Source organism: Apis laboriosa, unplaced genomic scaffold, assembly GCF_014066325.1.
Source record: "Apis laboriosa isolate Shangri-la unplaced genomic scaffold, ASM1406632v1 scaffold5213_cov150, whole genome shotgun sequence".
NCBI lineage: Eukaryota > Metazoa > Arthropoda > Insecta > Hymenoptera > Apidae > Apis > Apis laboriosa.
Window position 1 is genome coordinate 1,174,788 of NW_025223582.1, and position 13,895 is coordinate 1,188,682.

At 28.6% G+C, this 13,895-nt stretch overlaps 1 protein-coding gene across 1 annotated transcript in view; it reads right to left on the minus strand.

Annotated features, from left to right (window-relative positions):
- Positions 1-13,633, minus strand: part of LOC122717534 (calexcitin-2) — a 51,173-nt gene extending 37,540 nt beyond the window's left edge. Inside the window, exon 1 of the mRNA XM_043941714.1 lies at positions 13,374-13,633. The gene's annotated coding sequence lies outside the window, so the exon portion shown is untranslated. The remainder of the gene's footprint in view (positions 1-13,373) is intronic.
- Positions 13,634-13,895: the final 262 nt, after the last annotated feature.

Below are 13,895 nucleotides of genomic sequence, written 5' to 3' on the forward strand. Positions count from 1 at the left end.
TTTTTTTTTTTTTTTTCTTTTAAATCTCTCGTTAGATATTTTTATATATATTAATGTACAATAAATACACGAATATTTTTCATTTTCTAGTATAACTTGTATGTGTTTAAAAAAATTATTAAACTGTGTATCTTTATGTTGAATAATTTCTACAGAAATTTTTTTTCTTTTTTTTTTCTTTTAAATCTCTCGTTAGATATTTTTATATATATTAGTGTACAATAAATACACGAGTATTTTTCATTTTCTAGTATAACTTGTATGTGTTTAAAAAAATTATTAAACTGTGTATCTTTATGTCGAATAATTTCTGCAGGAATCTTTTTTCTTTTTTTTTTTTCTTTTAAATCTCTAGTTAGATATTTTTATATATATTAGTGCAATAAATACACGAGTATTCTTTATCCTCTAGTATAACTTGTATGTGTTTAAAAAAATTATTAAACTGTGTATCTTTACGTCGAATAATTTCTCCAGGAACCTTTTTTCTTCTTTTTTTCTTTTAAATCTCTCGTTAGATATTTTTCTGTTCTCGTTTAAATTTAATACTGTTGCACTTAAAGGAAATAAGAGATATAGGTGTATAGGTCGGAAAATGTGTGTATGCATGTCTTCAGTTGTATCCAACGCTAAAGAGAACGAATATTTGGTAACTGGAGATGAAAATAGTATAGATCCTATGTAAAAATCCCTAAGGAGAACGACAAAGAGTAAGGCAAAGAAAAGAAACCGGCGCAAGACGGTGTCCACACTTTTGCAAACTTCTTCTCCGCGAGAGACTATCAAGAAAGTATTTCGAGTTATTCCCAAGAAATGAACCATTATTTTCGCTCAGTTAGAAAAATCCTGTGGAAAAGTGGGGCAGGTTGAAAAAATTGATTAAAATGAATTAATGAACGATATTAAAATAGACGGAGTTTTTAAATAAATAATAATCTCGAAACTTGTGTGATGATATGTGATATCAGAAACAGAGAAGATTTAATAAAGGAATTGAATTTATAAAAAGAGATAATGAAAATATTTGTTATTGTTAATTTTAATTTAAATAAAAATAATATTATTATTAGTATTATTATTTCGATATTTTAATATTACTCTCAAAGATACATTCTTCTCCATTATTTATCTAATATCGAACTTGAGATTACCTTTAAATCCGATCAATTCACGATTATCTTCCCTCTTTAATAGCTATGTACCATCCAAATATATTCATGATTAGCTGCATTAATTTGATACGCACCAGAATATTTTACATGCCTCTTATTATGCCAATTATTAATCGATAAATGTACGTCGAAAGATTACTTTTTTTAGAGAATTCATCCTAAAAGAAAAATTACTTATAACAACAAAAAGTTTAACACTCTCCCTTTATTGTTATTAATTATTGAATTAATTATTTAATTAATAACCTGTATTAGATTTTATAAAATACATAGACACATCAATTTCTAAAAAATATTTCTTTATTATTGATTTCTTCTTTTTATTCTTTTTCACAATCTTTTCGACTATCAGATATTATTATTCGCTGCTTCATCCTCGCGAAAATGGGCAAATAAAATGTAAAAATATAAAGAGAAAATGCGATATTTTATACACGTTTGATATATTTAATAACAGTGTCAACTGTTAGCGTTTGCAAAGAACGAGTTCTGGCAAAGATTTTCTAAGTAATGTAGCCTGCATCTGTTGGAAAACCTCAACAGCAAACCGCAGGTAATTTATGGAGGATACAAAGGGTTCGATCTCTTGTTGGCTTTGCAATATATCACGTAGGACGCAAGAGATCGAAGTATTGGATACCAGGTATAGCAAATTTTACCATCCTTGTAACATTTTAGCTACAGGTTTCTCTTCTTTTTCACCCGACGTTGAAGACAGCGTATTAAAAAAAAAAAAAAACCATAATAAATTTTATTGTATAGAGTTTCATCTTCCTGTAATAAAATTCGAAACAATTAAAATAAAAATGAAAGCATGGTACGTAAAAAAAAAGGAAAATTAATTTTATACATACAATATTGTAAATATTGTTATTGAAAATTTTACTTTCTTCTCTAATTAATTTCAAAAGTAAATAAAACTAAATATAAAAAATATTATCATATATTTACCTCGATTCTTTTTTATTTTGTTATACGAATTACGTTTTCGAACAATTTTCTTTACAATTGCATCAAAATAATTATTGTTCGTGTAACGTACATTTTTATTGTCGAATATGGAGTATAAGTAAGCAATCCTTTATGGTGATTTTTTAGATAACAGGAGAAGATGATGAAAGCGAACAAGTAAAAATGTTGGCAATCTTTTAAGATTGAAACACTTTGGTTGGCGATAGAATTATATTTAAAAATCTTATGATAAAAAAATCTTACATTTAAAAATCTAAAGATTAGAATATATTTGAAAATCACTGATTCCAGATTTTAAGGAGGATAACTTTGAACAATTTTGGGACGAGATTTATGAAAGTTCGAGATTTCTTCCAAAAATCTCGAAATTTCTCGTGTCATAATTTAATTAGATAGAGCGTTCCGTGGCGAGATAATTTCGGAATCATTCAAAAAGAAACACGCACAATTTAAAGATTTCGATCCAATAGATATTAATGAAACGCATTCTTCATTTACGAACGAAACATTATAAACTAAGAAACTTTCCTAAGAAAATGATATCTTGCTGATAGTTTTAAAACCGTTTAAAACTTTTATGAGCTTAGATTTTATCAATTTTAGGTTATCTATTTGGGTTAAATCTAACACTTACTCGATTATCGAGAAAAAAAGGTAACAGGAATAAAGAGATGAATCTTGAGAAAAAAGAGATTTCACGTTAAAAATTAATAAATTGTACAATTAACTTTAAAAAAAAAAAGGAAACGTAATGTGATATAATTTCCGATTTATACAATATTTGCGATCTATATTTCTTTTTTTCCAATTAAAATCAATCAACAATCTCTGAAAATATATCTAAAAATTGTATCGACGATTTGTATCGACGATTTTTCCTGTTTCGTGCCATAATAACATTCTTCTCGGCAATTGGAATATTCACCGAAATCTTCAGAGGTAATAAGAAATAAAAATTCGGAGGGAAATGTGATTTATACCAACCGGGATTTATCCACGTTACAAGCCAAACGATTCTTCATTGTAATCCAATATTGGTAACGACTATGTTATCCGTCTTATCGAGATATTTCCTCGAGAACAGTCCTATTCTTTGCATTTCTTTCATTCCGCGAGTATGGATCCTGATCCTGATGAGAAATATTATTAGCTTATCCTCCCTCGGATAAGAATCGGAATATCCACTGTATCGAGGAATATTACAGACATTTATGAGACTCTTCGAATTTTATTATGAACTACTTGATTCTTGTATTTAAATTGTGATTGTGTAAAATAAATAAATAAGTAAACGAAAGAGTACAGGTTAAAGAAAATTATATATAGGTCAAGTTTTATAGTACTTAAAACTAAAACTTTATTCTTCTGCGAATAGAATGCAGGAAATAACTTAAGAACAGTTACTTCTCTAGTGCGCTTCTTTTCGCGTGGAATGAAAAAGAATCTAGTATATTTATATATACATATAGTATATTTCTTATATATATTAGTATATATATATATATTATATATTATATATATTATATATTATATATATATTATATATTATATATATTAGTATATTTCTAGTATATTCTAGTATATTTATTATGCAAAAACTCTTAAATGTGTCAACAACAATATACCACGAATCGAATATATCCAACTTTTGAAAATTCGAATACATACTCGTTTAAACACAGAGTGAAATTTTCCTTGACCTTAATTTTCCTCATTTTTCCAGGCCCAATAGTTAATTAACAACATATTCCAACTTCCTCGCCTTGCAAATGAACCCTTAATTGCATATTTGTACATGCAATCAGTGTGTATTTCAATCGATCGTAAAGGCTGAACGACACTCCTAAGCCAGGCTGTAATCGCTGTTTCGGGAAATTGAAGAAAACTTTAGTCATAGGCTATAATCGAGTTACGACTAGAATCTGATTTCTATCCAAAAAAGAAAAGAAAAAGAAAAGGAAAGAAAAAAGAAAGGACGAAACAGAAGAGTCTTGAATTCTATGGAAATGTTAAACCTATCATCATCGAATTCGTCTCGTAGAATGTAATAGTATATGAAAAATAAAATGAAAGAGGATGTCATGGAAAATATTGAGTTTCAATCCTTTGATCTAGGGGTAGATCAAAGAAGAAAGATTCAATGTCTGTCATTTGAAGCTTAAATTCATCAAAGCTTTTTTCCATTATTATACAAAATATTATTCTATTGTTATAATAATAATAATGAAATTTTTAATCATTTTTTTATCAATATACAAATTCTTTGCTCGTTCATTTATCGTGTATGAAATTTTCTTGATAAAAAAATTAATTTGTAATGAGTAATGAAAGTAGAGAATCTTTTTTTTTGTTTCGATTTTCAACAGAAAGTGTGGACATTCCATGGTTAAAGTTATCTGATGCGAATATCCATTATTAGTTTATTAAATATGGATATTCTTATTTTCACTTCATATTCGAATATTGGAAATTTTTAAACTTCTAACACATATATTAAAATTTGAATATCTCCTTTTAACGTGATATAACGTTCTTTATATAATTTTTAATTTCGCATATAATGCATTTTAATCAAAGGGTAAAATAAGCAAAAGTAATGTTTCATTTTTAATTTGTACGTGAATTTCTGGAAAATTGTGTTTACTTGGACAAAGGTACACATAACTCAAAAAGTCTTATGCTTCATTTTATATCTAATTGTGAATGTACTGCTATATCTCGAATTTAAACATGTTTAACAAAGTTTTAATGTAAGAAAAGTTGTGTTTCTGTTACAAAATACTAAAAAGAAAAGATTATTTTCTTTCTTTTTCTTTAAAATAAGAATATATCATATAAAGTTGTTCACGCAAAGCAAACTTCCAAAGAATTTTTCTTATTGAAATATTTTTAATGTATAGGTATTCTTGATGCAGAATTCATCTTCCTTTTGACACAATTATATTGTAAAACTATATATTTATTAAAAATATTTTACAGTTCAAACTTTTTCTAGTATAATTTCTAATCTTCCACACATTATTTTATTTGAATAGATTTTTATTGTAAAAGTTTTGCTCAATGAAAATATGAACAAAATTATTCCTCAAAAATATTTCAATCATTTATTAGATCTCTTACTATTTGAATCAAAAAGTTCTAAAAACAAATAAGAAACTTTTAATGATATCATTGAGAAACTAATTCATAATGTTGAACTTGCAATTAAATTAATATATTTATTTTCTTGAATAAATTCAATTTCTCTTTTTTATTCTAATTAACTTTTTATAATTAATTTAACAAAAAAGATCACATATATTAAAATAATTACAAGTATTCAACATCTATAGTGAAATATATGATATTATACTCTGAAATTATTATATATTGCAAAAAATTATTATAAAAAAATGATAGAAAAGCAGAAGCTATTCCATTATTCATTAATTCTATCGATTCTATGCAAACCTTTATTATTATCTATTAAAAAAAGTCTATTCTTTCAGTGTGTAAACATATAAGTACACATAATAATATACAAGAAAAAATCTTATTGTTGTTGATCTGTACAAAGTTTTGATCATTTCTTCTGTAAATATATTCTTATAAATAATTCTTATAAATGAATCTTCTTTGTTATTAATTAAATATTTTTTTACAATTCGCTGTAAGAATTTATATCATGATTAATATCTAATTGTTTATAATAAATACAAGTTTTTTTAATATTTACATATCGTATAAAAATTCAGTGAAAAAAGTTGTTTTTTTTTTCTCCCATCTGTATAAGACTGTGAAGATCGATGAAGATGAAAAGTGGTGAAGACGGTCAAACGATCAAAGTTCTGTTTTTGAAGGTTGTTTATGCATTATTTGTTCACTATTTTTATAAAGAAACCGAAAACGTATTCGGGTCACGAATATATCTTAACTCTTTAAATATTATCCATTATTTACAAATACCTAGAAAAAACAATATCAAAGATTAATTTTCTAACTTAATTTTTTCTAATAAAAAAGATATTTTTAATAAAAATATTTCATAAACGATATAATCAAATTTCTTTGCATACTGTTTCTTAATTAATTATTAAACAATTACAATCGAATTTCTAAAAAAAAAAAACTATTTTGTAACATTTTTCAAATGTGAATATTTAATAATGAATTATATCCATTTCGAAGATCCGTATCGATCGAAGTCTGATCTGACAATAATCGTGAAACATTCAACTCAATTCTAAATATTATAGTCACGTGACTTTCCCTCCTCCTTTCGCTTACTATTTGTATTTCGCTTACAAATTCTTCGAATTCCATCGTCTCGAGTTAATTGAACGATTCGATGTGTACGTATCGTTTAACTAAACCAGAATACAATACAATACAAAACAAAACAAAACAAACGGTTTGAATGTGTATATACACAGGAGAAATAATCGTATGAAATTTTCCATCCTATTCCCGACAAAGTTCGACAGATACGAGATTTGAATGTAATCAAAATAAAGGAACAATCGTGTGTACGCCTTTTATTTTAACAAATTAAAATAAATCGATACTTTTAATAATACCGTGTTTTAAATACCGTGTATACGCTATGCAGCACATGTATCGCGCGAATGCATGCTAAATAATCGTAGATTTTAAAATCGATGGCAAGAGATACGCTCTTTATCTCAAAAAATATACGCGTATAATTGAATGCGTTGTTTCAGAGAAATATAATATGTGCGTATTTATTTGGTATAATTAAAAAGAGAGCAATATTATAATTGCGAATATTTATGCACGATCGAATTTTAATGAACACGATTAAAGAAATGGAGTTTAAATAATGAAGATTTTATATCCTTCTTCGAATATCATAATAAATATATATACTTTGTATCATTTTTCATATTGTAGACATTACATTCTGTAGATTTTTAGAAACAGAATTCAAGTTTTGCATAAATGCATAAAAATCTCTGGGATTATATCACCTCGGAACGCACGTAATAAAATATATAATAAAAACGAAATATTACGAATTTCACATATATAATGAATTAAAATAAAATATAAAAATGTGTAATATAATATAAATTGAGTGAAATAAAAATGAAAAAAATATCATTGTATCAATCACGAGTAATAATATACGAAAGTAATAAATGCACGTAATATCCTAAACAATTTTCGTAACATTTTAGAAATAATTTTTCGAAAAATTTAAAAAAAATTTAAAAATTTCATGTTCAACCTCTTTTATCCTTTATTCAAAAGTATTTTATCCTACGCAAAATAACAAAGGCAAAGAAAATACGTTTGAAAAGCACTTTTGCGTCGAACGCAGGAATCATAAGTCGCATAGAAACTGTGCCATTCAAAAGTTATGTACCCAAAGTCTCAGTTGGTCGATATTTAACAATGATCACCAAATATCAATAATCTTGGAACGAAAGAACTTGCTCATCAACAAAGAACTTTGCTCATTTTCTTATTTAACTAAGAAAGATTTTTAAAAGAAAAGAGGGAAGAAATTGATAAAGTAAATTCAAGGTTTCGTATTCGACAATACTTTTCATTCTTATTCGTAATTCATTAATTATTAGATCAAAGAAAGATTGATTGACGTCATACTTTCTATTCAAGTTCTTCTCTTGAATTCGAAATAAAAATTGCATCATAATGCATACAAATTTTTTTGAAAGTGTAAATTACCATTTCATAGTTTTTCTCCTTTTTTTTTTTTTTTTTTTTCTGATAAATTCACTTTTGATTCAACACCACGACTGAATTCTTTTGGCATGCGATATTCAAATGGATCGATATTCTCCATGTTTTTTTGAATCACATTGATAAAAACAATAGTAAAAATTCAAAACTTTATTTTTCCAGAATTATTGAACTTTTTCATTTAAAAGCATTTATCAATTGTAGAATATTGTAGAAATGCAATTTTAATCAAAACGTTTTAAAAAGATTTATATATATATATATATACATATATATATATACATCTAAAATTACGATGGATACTTTTTACAAAATTAAAACAATTAAATTCCAAAATTTTCGAAACGTGTATAGAAACACAATTTCGATAAAATTGCAAAGTGCGTATATATCGAATATATTTGAAAGATAAATTATCCAAAAGTAATTAACATAACTCTTTTACAAACAATTAAAGCGATAGCTTTAGCTAGAACTACCACAGAATTCGTGATCCCTGTCGATTTTCGAAACGTGTTTACATAAAGTGATTGCTTCGTTTCGCTGGATCATTATTTCCACGATCGGTGAATTCATGCACACGAAATGAGTTGTACTTGTGGCGATCGTAAAATTTAAGAGAATTTAAATAGTGATAGCAGTTACGTTTACATCCGATTAAATGCACGTGTATACTTAACGTAACGTGTTTACAATGTATACAATGGAGAAAATCATTTCCATTTCGTTTTATTTTATTCTCTTATCCTCCCTGTTCGAGCAGCAAGTAATAAAAGTATCATTTATTTTCAAAAGCACGGGATACGTTCAAATTGCATATATTTTAATATAATCTTATCATTACGCTATTTGCATTATAACTAATTGCATATGTTTCAACATAATCTTATCATTAACCTATAAAGGAGAAAGGATGAATGAGTGTTTTAATAATGAACTAACAAATTCGAATGATATGATAAATTGCTCAAAGTATAGAACCAAAACGTAACCTAGTGAAAATCTAATGTCAATGATCATTTAATTGTGAGATATATCATGGATATTAAACAAAATACAAAAACTTCTGAATCAATATTTAACATTGTTACGCAATCTTACACAATGCCATTTTAAATACTACATCTAAATATTATTGAATATTCTTTCAAATTTTTTTTTTATTTCATGGATTTTCAACCTTCATTTATTCTTATACTTTTTAACCCATATATATGGTAAATAATTAACTTATCGATTCACCATTTTGTTCTATTTATTAATTTCACATTTCGTTTGTGATGATAAGAGAACACAGGGTTTCGATCGAAACGTAATTCTTGGAACGAGATTCTCCTCATTTTTTACGATTAGACAACAATGTTCGAACAAATCGAATATTGTTTCATCGAAATTCTTCTTTAATCGATAACAAGAATAAAATTCCTTTTCTTGATACGATACATACACGTCTTTTCACGATCAAAAATTCAAAATTCTACTTTTCTTACCGAAAATCTCGAGATCAGGGGGAATAAATCCGCGAAATTGTTTCGCTAAACCAAAAACCACGCGTCCTTTAACTTCGTCGCTGGGACAGATTTTTCACTCGTGAAAAAGAGGAAAAGAAAAGAAAAATGCCTGGTTGTATCCCGGATGGCCAGAGAGGTGAATTACTACGGTTTCAAAGTTTCTCCAATAGGCGAACCTCGCGCGGAACAGTGCCGAATTTCACTTTTTTTTTTTTTTATTCGCTCAAATGCATCCGGCCAGTTAAATTATGATTTCGCAACGGAGAGAGAGAGAGTGAGACAGAGAGGAATAAAAGCGACTCCAGAGCAACGCGCATTCAATGCAACTTCGAAAAGGGATGGAAACAAAGAGCGCAGCGCCCGACCATTTATAATTTCGCGTTGTGATGCGCGCGAGAAAGACGGAAGCAAAGGGGGAGGGGGGAAAGAAAGGAAAAAAAAGAAAAAGAAGAAATTAGATTAGATTGATAAGCAAGAGACAACGTCAAAGTGGCGTTCCCCTTATCGAAGCTTCGAACTCTCGATAAAGATTATCGTCACGGTGATGATCGACCATTTTAAATTGCGATGTTCGATGTTCGATCGATAGTTCGAAGTATAGTTGAAATTTTTTGGTGAATTTTTTCGAGTAACGAGCAATGGTTAATCGAAATAAAGGAAAAAGAAAAAAAAAATCGGCGGTTAAATGTGTAGATAATCGTTGAATGATCGTCGATGATTTCTTGAAATTTTAATTGACGCTTTTATCGTGGAAACGCCTATATATACTTTATACAATGAATTACGACGAATCGACTTGATTAAGCTTATTACGTAGTTATTGGATAATTATATTTTCGTCGGAATTATATTAGAAATTATACGAATTAGATAATATAGATCAAGATTATTAATAATTATTAATAATCAACGAATAGTGAAAATGGTAATTGATACAGATATCGAATATATTTTAAATTAAGGATACAACGAATTTACGACACAATTTTCTTGTCGTTTTAGATTATTCCTAATAAGAGAATTTTATTAAGAGAAATACGATAAGCGCACGATTTTTAGCATAAAAATTTATCTTTATTGATAATATATTTCACGATTTTGTTGTAAAATTTTACGTATTTTTTTTAAAGCAATATTCGAATCGAATTTCTTTTTCTCGAGAAAAATGTCTCGTGGTTTTTATTGAAATTAACGATAATAACACGCTTCCTCGTGTCGCCATCTTCATTCTTTATTAAATATCACAGGAAAGTGCATCCCTTCGTTACATAAACTTATGCGCTGTTTAAAATAACTACATTATCATCCCCATAAACGAGACATCTAATATTTACAATATTACATTGCATAAGCCTGATACTTTTAAAAAATTAAAATTTAACGATGCTAAATTTATCATATTGTTTTTTTTTATATATTTTTATTAAGTTTTTTTATAAATTTGATTTATTTATATCGCCATTCGATTCATAAATTCTTTTATATCGCTAATTACTTTGAGTGGCCAATATAATTTCATCGGATAAAGATTTGCAAATTTTTACCAATTTAACGCAAACATCGATCGTTCGATTCGTGTTTTATTTGCATTAAATTAGAATATTGTTATACTTCGTAAATGTAAAATTAAATTCAAAAATTTTAATTGTAATTAGTGAAATGTTAATTAACGTACGAATTCCATGTTATATCGCACTTTTCATTGAAAGCAATCTTTCAACCGATATATGAAACAGTTTTTTCTGAAATTTTATAATTTCGTTATCTCTTCGTCATCTTTTCTCTTCATTTACCCTTTTTTTTTTTAACGTACATAACAGTTTGATCAATCATCAGATATCTAAATAACGAATATATTTCTTTACATTGCATATCTTCTTTAGAAAAGAAAAGAAAATATATTTCTGTATATTATGATTGGTAAAAAAGAATTTTTTTCTTAAACGATCTAAACTTCTCTATCGTAAAAAAAAAAAAAAAAATAAAATAAAATAAAAAAATAATAAACTGACAAAAATGTATTCAAAACATGAATGGAAGTTGATTTCATCCCCTCAAAGAGTTTTATTCCATGTTCTCCAACCCTTTATATACGTACAAACTTTCTGATTAAAATCAGAATTTTTGGAGTAAATAAATTATAAAATATTCGTATCTCTAAAATATTTTCGCGTATCTTTTTTTTCCTTTTTCCTTTCTTTCTTTTCAAATCCGTAATAATCCGCAAGAATAAAGAATCTCTTTACGAAGGATTGAATCATTTCGATAAAAAAAGGAAATATCCATTTGTAAAAACGACTATATAAATATACTTTCGTCGATATAATAATACAATAATATACAATAATAACGATACAATAATAAGTCCGTTTAATTAAAAAAAGGAAAGGAGAGAAAGAAAATAAAATTAATCGTCTCGAGAATCTCTGGTTAATTGTGAAGCAACGTTATCCTCTCAATAGATGTAACTCTCCGTAGGGGAAACAATGAAGCTAATCGACCGCACGGTCGTTCGAAAGTCGAGAGAAGAAACTAAAATCTGACGATCGAAAATAAGCGAACCCTTCGTTTACCGGGATAACTATTCGAGAAAGAAATGGAATAACGGATAAAATGGATAAAAACTCGTTATTATCTCGAGCGTACGGGATTTTAGGACACGTTCACCTTTCATACGTAACACGCCACCCAAAGACAACTCTCAAACTTGAGTGGCGTAATTGAAGGGTCGAAGCAACAAAGCCGGTAAGTGGTTTCGCGCTTTTCAAATAATAAAGTTGTACGTACGAGAAGCAAGCCTAGGCAAAAGTTTAGGGGATATTCTGTTAATTATTTACAATCATTCTGAAATTACTATTACGTACGTATTTATACAAATTTTTTAAAAATTCCTTTAAAAATTATATCATTTTTTAAAGGACAAAATGTCAAATATTTATAAATCGAGAATTATTGTTATTTCTTTCAAATTTTATTTTTATTTATTTATTTTATTTATTATATTATTTTTTAAAGGACAAAGTGTCAAATATTTATAAATCGAGAATTATTATTATTTCTTCCAAATTTTATTTCTTTTTCGCATAAATCGTGAAATTAACGTGATCATAATTCTTCGAAAGATTCTTTTCGCATGTAAAACGTAAAGAATGATAATATTCGAAAGTATCTTTATCCTAAAATAAAACATATTTTGGAATTAATTTTACGTCGATTTCTTTTCTTTTTTAATCTTTTGGTTAATTGATGCAATTATCTTATAAATTGATATTTGATTTCGATAAGATACCTTTACATAGCATGGCACGATTAATAACGTATGGTGCAATTAACTAATTGTAGATTTAAATTGGACTGGAATGACTACTTCGACATTACGAATTCTCTTTACATACGGTATACCTTTAAAATCATTACTCGACGTTAAGTTTAACGTTAAGTAATTACTCCTATTGTAAAAGAACAAAAAAAACTATTCGCCCATTTGCATAAATGCACGATAAAGATTGGGAGATCCACAATTCAATCCCAAGATTTCAAGTATTCTTCTCATTTTCCAATATCCACTTAGCACAATTAAACTTATTCCCACCTTCTAAAAAACGAGCCTCTCGAAATCGGCCTCTCGACGACAATAAATCAAATTAATTCCACGCTCGACAAAAAGATGTTTAAAAAAACCTATTCCCCAACAAACATTCTCACCCTTCTGTGCGAAAACCCTTCTCGAAATCTTCCCTTTCGGCCCAATCCATCCGCTTCCTCCATCTCTTCGCACTCCCTTCCAATACCGGGGATAAAATTCTATTTTCCCCATCGCGTCACTCCAAAAGTTCACAAATTCACTGATCGGTATATATCTCAATCTCGATATACAAAACTCGTATATAACACCACACTGGTATAACGACAACCAGCCAACGGAAAAATTTGTTTTTCACAATTGTCACGTTGTGGAATAAAGAAAAAAAAGAAAAAACCCTTACGAGTTGGGTAATAAAAATGCAACACCTACCTGGTCGAGTGGCCGAGCGTGGGGTTGAACACGATCGAACGAAGAGGTTATACACTGGAGGATCGTCCGGTTCCAACGAAGGACGGTTGGAACTCGCGAGATTTTCGAGGAGAGGGGGAGAGAGAGAGAGAGAGAGAGAGATGTGTATGTGTGTATAAAGATAGAGAGAGAGAGAGAGAGAGAGAGGACAAGCGGCGAACACTGCGTGAACAAACGGCGGACGACGAGAGCGCACGACGCGAATGACGGACAGATGAAGCACAAAGTGCGCGCAGCGAGCTCGAGCTTCTCCTCTTTATACCCTCGAACTTGCACCTGTGCTTGCGCAGATCGGCCTCTTAAGCTTCGTCCACTCGGCCCCTTGGTTCCCCACGGGTGAACCACGTGCTCCAATCGTTCCACGCATCGGTGCCCCCCTGTTTCGCTTACCTCGAATCGAATCGTTTTCACGCCTTTGCTTCACGGACAGCTCCCTTACGAGGAACGCTCCTCGAGGTTTGGCTGCGATTTGGGTGGATAGGT